Source organism: Rutidosis leptorrhynchoides, chromosome 1 (assembly GCF_046630445.1).
Source record: "Rutidosis leptorrhynchoides isolate AG116_Rl617_1_P2 chromosome 1, CSIRO_AGI_Rlap_v1, whole genome shotgun sequence".
NCBI classification, from domain to species: domain Eukaryota; kingdom Viridiplantae; phylum Streptophyta; class Magnoliopsida; order Asterales; family Asteraceae; genus Rutidosis; species Rutidosis leptorrhynchoides.
In genome coordinates this window covers 723,499,812-723,510,387 of record NC_092333.1, presented here as the reverse complement: position 1 = coordinate 723,510,387, position 10,576 = coordinate 723,499,812, and the positions used below count along the sequence as shown (strand labels likewise).

Below are 10,576 nucleotides of genomic sequence, written 5' to 3'. Positions count from 1 at the left end.
GTCAATGATGCACTAGTCGTTAATGGGGTTCAAAGGACTACCGATAAAGTCGTAGATACCAATCAACCTTAAACTGTGGCAGAAGAAGATGATGTTGATATTGACGTTGAGGAGGATGCAAGTGGTGTTAACGATCTACCGTTTGGATGCATCGGTTCTAGTGAAGTTATGGGGTCAGGTATTGTGTTATCTCCTTTATTGAAAACTGCTTCGGTTAGGTGTAATGATAGTGTTTCACGTTCCAATGATTATGTTGATGCTTCTGGTGATCGTGCACCCGTTGAAGTAGTCGATATTGATTTTGTTTCTCCCATTGAGGTTAATAATGAGGGTAATGGGCTTCACGAGGTCCCATTGATGGTTGATAATGGGCCTCCTTTAGGTGAGGTTCACGCTGCAGATTTTGGGCCCAAATAATTGGCCGAATTAACAGGAAGAAGAAGCGTTTAAATGTCACTAGCGGGACCTTAGATTCACGGATTGAAAATGCTATCTGTTCATCGGATAACCCTAATATTGGTTTCTTTCAAGGGTTATCGGACCAAGGGTTGATTCCTCCGTGCTCCTCCGGGTCTGTAATTAGTGGAAATTCATCTAACGTTATGTCGCACAACATCATCTCCAGGAATGGCAAAGGTATCCACATCGACAAAGTTGACGGGTTTTACAAACCATCCGGATGAAAGAACGGAAAAAGACCTCCTAAAACCGGTTGAAACAATTGATCTTTCTTGTTGTTTTTTTGGTTTTTTGATTGTCTAGTATGGTTGGCGTTAGTCTATAAACATTTGTTTGAAATCTTTGTATGTTGGTCTCTTGGGTTGTTAGTTTAGTTTTAGCTATTTTGGTTCGGTTGGAGTTAACGTCGGGTTGTGATGTTAACTTGTTTCGAGTCCTTGAGAGTTGTTTTGTCTGTAATTGTTAAGGTCCTTCATTATTCGATGAAGGTTCCATTCGTTATTTTAGGGACCAAAAAAAAAAGTTTTAAAAAATCAAAATTTAACACGAGTCTATAACCTAGACATAAAGATGAAATAGAACATGTGATGTCATAAACTACATATTTATTCGTCATGTCCCCGTCAATAAAGAGGCGGAAGATAGTATAGATTGAAAGGGTTTCCGCCCCTCCTAAAATGTGAGTTCGTAAACTTGATTAATGTAATATTTATACTATTTAAGAGTACAATTTTTTTAATGCTACTTGTCCGCTCCAAAATTACAATCTTGTCGTTATTAATTTCTCCCCTCCACATAATTTTAAATTTCACCACTGTACCAATAATCAATATCTCAACGATTATCCACAACATGCGATACTGGTTTTGAAATATAATCTGAATATCAGTTGTTATAAAGATGGTGAGGCCCTTTTAGTTAGCTTATAGAACATTAATTATTTTCATTTATCAAAAGTAGATAAATATTACCATAATGCTTTTATTTTAAAGGATACAAAATAACCCTAACTTCGACACTCATACATTTGTCTATGGCAGGAACATAGCATGTGACATTGTATTATCAGTCCATATTAGTGTTATATAAAACCGGCCCATGGATCAAAAAAGAAACTAATGAAGGGGCCTTTATCTTAACATTTGACCCTACTTATTGGGCCAAGCCAATGTACTATTTAGGGCCATTGGCTCTACGAATCAAATTGCAAAACATTGCATTTAACAAATTAATAAGAAACATACATCCTTACCTCCATTTTTGTTCCAACAAGTGTAAATTATAGAGCACTTTTTTCTTATTTTTCCCCGCACTTTTTTATTTTGGTTGGTTTGATACAAGAAAAAGGTTTGGGGCGCGCGTTGCTGCGCTTTAAACGTTGTCATTTCGAGATATTTCTAACAGTCTTAGTAGTAACATTATATGTATGTATCTTTAGAGTGCTCGTATCTTGCTGCATCAGTTATAGACTTATAGTAATACAGTTACATAACAAAAGATAATGTATTTGGCTACTGTCCTAGTACAAAACGTTTTTATATCAGTTTTATATACTGCGGTTTTGAAGTTTAAACATAAGGTTGCCAATGCAGCTAGCTTTAGCGGTTGTTACTCCTTTTTCTTTTTTGTAGTTTCAGGGCTTCCGTCTCATGTAGAACATTGGTGATTTTGTTACGCTATGTTTTCGCACGTAGTGATATCAAAGTCAGTAACATGATCATTCCTTGGTGCCAAAGATATTGTGTAGCGACTGCACATTTATATGTGGTAGCAGTAAGAATGTTAGTATCGGATAATATCTTATTGTTTAATGGTAAGCAAACAGCATTTTATGTTCCATCTGGTGTCACATTAGCTATTGAATATGCTAAGCGTGGTTGCATAGATAATGTAAATGAACCGAAGCATAAATATATTTCTAGTATAATTATCGAACATTCTATAATTTGCATAAAATAGTGAACAGGTTCTAAATATAAGGTCTAAGATGATAAGCTAGATGTCCTGTTTAAGGGCATCTAGCTTATCATCTTAGAAGTGTAAATCATAACAATGCAGATTACATGTCCAGTTTAAGCAGTTTAAGAATCAGATTATCGGTTAGATGTTCTCACCTGAGGCTTATGAGATCGATTATCCTCTTTGTTTTGATGCTTGTGCCGATTAGTCTCACGGGGCCAACCCTTTGTATGCATCCACTATAGTTTGTCGACGGTATTGTTAGTATCATTGGTTGTGTAATGTTTTTATAAACTGGTTGTAGGAATGATTACCTGTAGCAGATGGCCCTTGTTCGACCCGTGCTCTTATGTAGTCGTATGGGTTAAAATCGAAGTACTTGCTTGAAAATTTTCTGCTGGTATGCTGTCGAATGTTGTGACAAACGCAAAGCGTAACAAAGTGTGATTACTTATGGTCTGCTGCCACTTCTTTTTATTTTCACAATAAAACCTTGAGATCATGTATGCTGACTCGATCACTTGATTCTCAGTATGTTTCTAAAATGTTCGAGCTCGTGATAGTTCATGTTTGCTTCATTCGAGAATAACATCCTTTTTGCTAATATGTGGTTGGGTTCTCCGTCGCTTATGTTTGACACTGTGTGCAAAACGACGATATTAAGAAAATTGTTGGCTGACCTACCAAATTGACTTACAAAATTGACTGTATAATGAAGATATGCAGAAAGTGTTTGATATTAAAAATAAAATAAAAAATAACTTTTCATGCAGTTTATTATATAAAAAATAAGCCTGAAAGGAAACTGACCCATGGGTATAACGGGGTAATATTCGCCCAATGCTTTTAACTAGTTTTCGAACCCTCGCTTCGCGCCGAGGGTTCGGTTTTCAATGTATTTTATTGCGTTTAGTTTGTAAAATTATTTCGTGGCTAACGATGATGTTGTTGAAGCGCAACTCGAGTTCAACTAAAAGGTATAACCCACGAAAGATTTAAATGTTATTTTAAATTAACAATATATGTGCATCTCCGCGTTTCGCTATGAAATTTTCGACTTTTAAAAATTTAACGCAAAATCAACATGTATGAAAAGTACCTCAAATATTTAGCGTTTTTTTAAAATCGTCCGTTTTGCGTATAGTTAGTGACATTTTGTTCCTAAAATTATTTCGAGTTTAACGATGGGGTCGGAAAAATTTAACTCGTTGCGAATGAGAAGATATGAGCCGTTGAATATTTGGGTGAAGTTTATTTAAGATTTTTTATGAAAATGGTTATTTGACAGTGTACCCCCTATTTGGGGGGCCGTTTTGAATTTATGAAAAAAGTGTAGGGGGCTTTATTGGTGTAATGAAAGTTAGTTTAAAAAAAATTAAAAAAAGGTAAAATGACGAAAATACCCCTGATTACTATTCACCATTTTTGTGTGTTAGATAATATAGTAATATATGCAACCTCTTAAATAATTGTCAAAGATTCAACTGTTATAATTCAGTAGGCTTATAACTACCTTTAGTGACCTATTTTCAATTTATGTGAAAGAAGAAAGAAGAGAGTAAATTTTTATTCAAGAATGGTGTACATATCCTTACAATTGAGTAAGTATTTATAATACTAAAACTTAACTGTACATTACTCGTTTTCATCTTCAATTATAGAGTAGGTGAAATAGTAATCAATAATTCATAATTTTACTATGCATATAACTATTCCTCTGCATGCGTATGTAAACAGAATTATCATCCATATTTGACTTTTACTCCATATATCATAACACTCCCCCTTGGATGATAATTTTGTTTCGTTACAGATCAACTAGTACTGCCTCGTTAAAAACCTTGCTAAAGAAAAACCCAGTGGGATAAAAACTTTAGCCAAGGGAAAAAGAGTGCAGCATAGAGTTGACTCCCCCTCAAGTGGACATCGCTGAGTCGTCACATCTTTTGAACTTGCCTCATGCCAATATTGTGAACGTGTGTTCTAAAAACAGCGGTTGGCAGTGCTTTGGTATAAAGATCAGCAGAGTTCTTGATTGAACGTATCTCATTTTAATCTGGTTGTCTTTTACGAGATCTTGTTCATCTGAAATTGTATCATCTAAATCTTTTATGTACAAGTTTAGCCCCTGTGATTTGTCTACAGTCTCCTTCATGGTTTGCTCAAACCCTTGTTTCAATTCTTATTCCCGTTCAGTCTTTTTTGAGTCTTACCAACATACCATTCTTTTCCATCAAACTTAAAACTTGTTTTGAAAACACGCGAGCAGAACCTCATCGTAGTAGGCTTTGGCGCCTCGTCAGCATTTATATTTTGTTCTGTCACTTTTGATACGCTTCTTTCATTTGTATTATGCAAGCTGCATTATCTTCATATATAGTTGTTGGTGAAGATAGTTGTTGGTCTTTTATAGCGTTCTAGTCCACAAGAATCAATAATGATTTGTGTCATTGATCTCAACCAAACACATTTTCGAGTAGTTTCATAAAATGCAATCACTTCGTCATGATTTGATGATGTTCCAACAAGTGTTTGTTTTAAGAACAACATGATTTTGTGGTACCTCCATTTAGGAATACATACCGAGTTTGAGATTTATCTTTATGAGGATTTGATGAATGACCTGCATATACATAATCAACCAAATCTTGTTTTGAAGCGTTAGAATAAAATAATTTTAAATCAGCAGTTCCTCAAGGGTATCAAAATATCTGCTTGATCCCATTTCAATGTCTTTTTATAGGGGTTGAGCTGAACCTTGCCAACAAATTAACTGCAAAAGAAATGTCAGGTCTTGTACAATTTGTAAAATATATAAGAGCCCTAATTGCACTAAAATATGGAACTTCTGAACCAAGAAGATCTTCATGATCTTCTAGAGGATGAAATGGATCAGTATCAATATTGAGATCTAACAACCATAGGAGTACTTAATGGTTTTTGTCTTGTCCATATTAAAATGTTTTAAAAATTTTTTCGGTATAAGTTGTTTGATGTATAAGTAAGTCATTAGTCATATGCTCAATATGTAAATCAACGTAATACTTGATTTTTTTTTTATTTCAAAATCTTCCTTTAGAAATTGAATGGCTTCATAGATTTTTTTTTTGAAAATAATTGATATAAACAGCTACGATCACATATCCGAATATTGTTTTATAAAACACACGTGCAAATAAGTTTATATGTATACCTTTTTTTTATCAAGTAGTCATTTAATCGGTTATACCACATACGTCCCGATTGTATAAACCCATTTAAAAATCTTTGTGATTTAATGGAATACATTCCCTTGGGTTTTGCATTAGATGCTTATGATACCTTAAACCCTTCAGGTATATTCATATATATCACTATCAAGTGATCCATACAGATAAGTAGTAACAACATCCATGAGATGCATTTAAGTAACTACCAGGTTGATTAAGTATCTAATAAGTAATTGTATCCATTACAGGAGGATAAGTTGCCCTCATAATTCATTTCTGGTCTTTGTGGGAAATCTTGAGTTACAAGTCTAGTTTTGCCTTGTAACTTCATTTGCACATTTCTTTTTCGGATAAAAATTCATTTGTATCCCATACGTTTCACATCTTAAAAGTGATAACGATTAATCCGAAAACTTTTCTTTTATTGAGCGATTCTAATTCAGCTCGTATTGCTCCTTTCCATTGAGCTCAATCATGTCTATTTTGATATTCAATGACAGATTTTGGTTCTAAATCATCATCTTTATTCATGATGTCATTGTAATATTATATGAAAATATCTCATCAAGATTTTTCATTTCATTTCAGTTCCATAATATTGCATAATTTATCGCAATTTATGTATTTACATTTATCAATATCCTCTGCAGAAGGAATATTGATTTATGGTTCTTCTTGAACACTTTCTTTTACCTCATTATCAGCTGATTTTCCTTTTCAAGGATTTTTTGTATCTTTGGAAGAAATTGGTCTTCCACGTTTCAGACGTGGCAAAGACTCATGAGTGACATTATTGCCAGCTTTCGGAATTTCAATTCGAGCTGGAGCATTTCCTGATATTATATATGATTTAGTCACTCTTTTTGTATCTTTAAATGCATAAAGTAATCGATTTGCAAGTTCTTGCATATGCATTATTTTTGAACTTTCTTTTCGCATTCTTTTGTGCGAGGATCAACATACCTTAATTGATGTTCACACCATGAAACATCATTTTATTTATATTTCATTTCTTCCCTTAATCTAGGGAACAATATTTCATTAAAATGACAATCAGCAAAATATGCTGTAATAATATCACCCGTCATGTGTTCAATATATCTTATGATTGAAGATGTTTTATATCCAACATACATTCCCATCCTCCTTTGAGGACCCATTTTAATGCGTTGTGATGGTACAACTAGAACATACACTGTACAACCAAATGTTCTAAGGTGAAAAATATTTGGCTCTCGACCAAAATCAAATTGTAGGGGAGAATATTTATGAGTTGCACTTGGTATAATGCGAATTAATGTCGCAGCATGACCCCATATAAATATTGGGATTTTTGTACTCATTTTCAATGGTCTAGCTATTAGCTGCAAGCATTCAATTATTGATTAAGCTAAACCAATTTTTGTATGCACATGAGCAATAAGATGTTCAACAACAATCCCTATAGATATATAATAATCATTAAATGCATGAGATGTTAACTCACCAGCATTATCAATTCTCACCCTTTTAATGGTGTAATCAGAATAATGTGTTCTCAATTTAATAATTTATGCAAGAAACTTTGCAAATGCCATATTACGGCTTGATAACACACAAACATGAGACCATCCGCTAGATGCGTCTATTAGAACCATGAAATATCAAAATGGTCCATATGATGGATGAATTGGTCCATATATATAACCTTGAATTCTTTCAAGAAACATTGGTGATTCTTTCTCAATATTCTTTTCATTAATCACCATATGTGCTTTTCATTAATCACCATATGTGCTTTTTCATTAATCACCATGTGCGCTTTTAATCATATGCGCTGCGCTTTTCATCATATGCACTTTTCATCATATGCGCTTTTAATCATATGCGCTGCGCTTTTAACCATATGCGCTGCGGTTTTCATCATATGCGCTTTTATCATATGCGCTTTTAATCATATGCGCTGCGCTTTTCATCATATGCGCTTTTTATCATATGCGCTTTTAATCATATGCGCTTTTCGGTGCTACATAGATATTTCTCATTTTCTGTTATCATTGAATGATAATTATATCCATTATGATATATATATCAGAGAAACTTAACAAATTTCTTTTTGATTTGAGAGAAAACAAGACATTATTTATCAGAAAAATCGTACCATTTAGTAACATGAATTTTGCCTTTCTCGTTCATTTTATCAAGTTTGCAATACCTGATATAGTATTTATAATTCCTTCAGTTGATTTAATCAATGAAATATTTCTTAGATTTGATCATAGTGTGTATGTTACCACTATCTGCAATACATAGGTCTTTACCATTTAATTAATGTTGTATTTCAGCAGGATTCATACTAAAACTTCAAATAAGATACACAAATAATGAGTTATATTTCAGCAAGATAATCAAATTATATTACCTGCAAACAAGATACAATCCGCAGTACATAAAAGATATCACCTAATATACATATCTAAACCTTTAAATTGCTTTATTTGAACTTTGGGCATATATCTTTCTCTACAAATTTTTCTTATTTTAATCATAGTTTGGATATGGATTTCATGAATCGTGTTATGGTGTGAAATCCTTAAAAATAAAACAATTTTGTTAATTGATCTTGAAATCTTTTGAACAAAAACTGTCAAATTTGTTAATTGTAGATATAAGCTTTATTTATGAAGAATGGATAATAGATATGCTTACTATCTGATTCAGGTGAGACTATAATCATGTCCGGAATTAACACGTACTACTTCAATGGCGTCTCAATCTCTAAATTTTTCTGCTACATCTTCAGCGGAATGAACTGCAACTTTAGTCCTTTAATTAGTGACTTGTGATTGTCTGGACAACCTTGATTATACGAAGCTCCTCGTGCTGATAACGTGTTATAATTCAGTAGGCTTATAACTACCTTTAGTGGCCTATTTTCAATTTATGTGAAAGAAGAAAGAAGAGAGTAAATTCTTATTCAAGAATGGTGTACATATCCTTACAATTGAGTGAGTATTTATAATACTAAAACTTAACTGTACATTACTCGTTTTCATCTTCAATTATAGAGTAGGTGAAATAGTAATCAATAATTCATAATTTTACTATGCATATAACTATTCCTCTGCATGCGTATGTAAACAGAATTATCATCCATATTTGACTTTTACTCCATATATCATAACATCAACTTTATTTTTTTGTAATTATAGTTTATTCGTAATTACAATCAGCAAATCAAATATCAAGTAGAAAAGAGACTACTTGTACTTTCTCTAATAAAAAAGAACAGATGGTGGAGGGTCAAAACATGAAAATTGAACATTTTAACACATAATCTTATGAAGCGCAATATATGTACATGACACATACCTCATATCACCTTGCTGACGCTTCCCAACATTCGATAATATGTTGGCGAAACCGGACCAAGGATCTATATACACATGAGTATAATAGGAACTCCTAACATTGAAAGCATCCAAGTATAAGACCATGGCAACTTGACCGATAATGTACTGCAAATCGAACAAATTAATTGTAGCTATGGAGTTTGCCTACCTATATATTTTGCTAATAAATAACTGCAAAAGGGAACTCACATGATGGTATACAATGTTTGTCGAATATGACGTGTGTACAGATTGTCGAAAGGGAGCAACGAAAACACCATCTATAATTGCATATGTTAACGTAAGCTGAAGTTAGAAAAACAAAGCCGATTTACCACATAATACAAACGTAACCAAAGGCCGCTAAAAAAGTACCACTTGTAACACATCGCTCTTGAAGTGGCAAGAGTTCCACCGCATGTGATGTTGTTCCTTACAACAGACAATCATCATACCACACAGATCAAGAGTATCTGCTTCTAATTCTTCACATTCAACCCAGGGGCGAAAGTGTGTAGGGGCAGGGGGCGGCCGCCCACAGTGGAATTTTTTTATTTTCAGTGTAAAATTTTTGGGTTTTTCAACTTTGCTCCCGGTGGATTTTTTTTTTTTTTTGCCCCAAAACCTACATATTTTGCCTCAAAACCTTCAAATTTTGCCCAAAATTCTCCAACTTTTGCCCCAAAATCTTCAAATTTTGCCCAAAAAAATTACTACGGTTTGGATTCCCCCACCCACCCCCCCCCCCCCCCCCGGGGAAAAAATCCTAGTTTCGCCACTGATTCAACCCATTTATAGGGGTGTAGCATTCATATACTTATTCAATCTAGTTTGACTAATATTACTCCAATGTAGGCTTATGACAATTGTTGAACATACTGTCCAATCCTTTTATACATATGATATAAATATTGATTTATGGCCTATCTCACATAATCTGCAAACACATGATGATCAATCAATATTCATATTAAATTACTCGAATCATGTGTCACTTTATATATATACGTTTTACACCATCGGTTATTCTAGTTCCATAATATGTACAGGTTTAACCAACTTTTAGGGATTTCATTATTGAAGAAACTAACGAAAAGATACACATAAGAATATAGAACAAAAACACGCTTTTATACTCCATGAAAACACCCAATTATGTACGATTTATCGTAAGTTTGAACATGGAACTTAGTGGTGTGCTATACACTTAATCATACACATGCTTCTATCACTGTAATATAAGAAACAATCTACCAAAAATAGAGGTACAAAGCCAACGATTGATTGAGTGATTATAACAAATAGGTGGTGTGCACTTACAAAGATAACACAAAATCCTAAAAGGAATCCTAACAAAATCACAGTTGAAGCAAATACATCAATTAATCATCGCCACAATCAGAATCCATAAAAAAACAAAACAAAAATATACAAAGCACAATGTTACCAAAATAAAAACATCAAGAAGAAACGCCTCAATTACCTTTAGACAACACAAATCGTGTGTGAGTAACACAAAACAAACAAAACGACAGTCAACTTAACAAATACAACAACACAATCAATAAAAAAACAAAA

At 33.4% G+C, this 10,576-nt stretch overlaps 2 long non-coding RNA genes across 2 annotated transcripts; both read right to left on the bottom strand.

Annotated features, from left to right (window-relative positions):
* Window positions 1–1,846: 1,846 nt before the first annotated feature.
* On the bottom strand, window positions 1,847–8,519 carry LOC139886315 (uncharacterized). Its single transcript, XR_011772398.1, has 4 exons — window positions 8,316–8,519; window positions 2,733–3,057; window positions 2,574–2,657; window positions 1,847–2,209 (listed from the first exon to the last, which is right to left on the bottom strand). It is a non-coding gene; the product is annotated as an uncharacterized lncRNA (long non-coding RNA).
* A 447-nt stretch (window positions 8,520–8,966) lies between these two features.
* LOC139886316 (uncharacterized) lies at window positions 8,967–9,572 on the bottom strand. Its single transcript, XR_011772399.1, has 3 exons — window positions 9,374–9,572; window positions 9,209–9,279; window positions 8,967–9,124 (listed from the first exon to the last, which is right to left on the bottom strand). It is a non-coding gene; the product is annotated as an uncharacterized lncRNA (long non-coding RNA).
* Window positions 9,573–10,576: the final 1,004 nt, after the last annotated feature.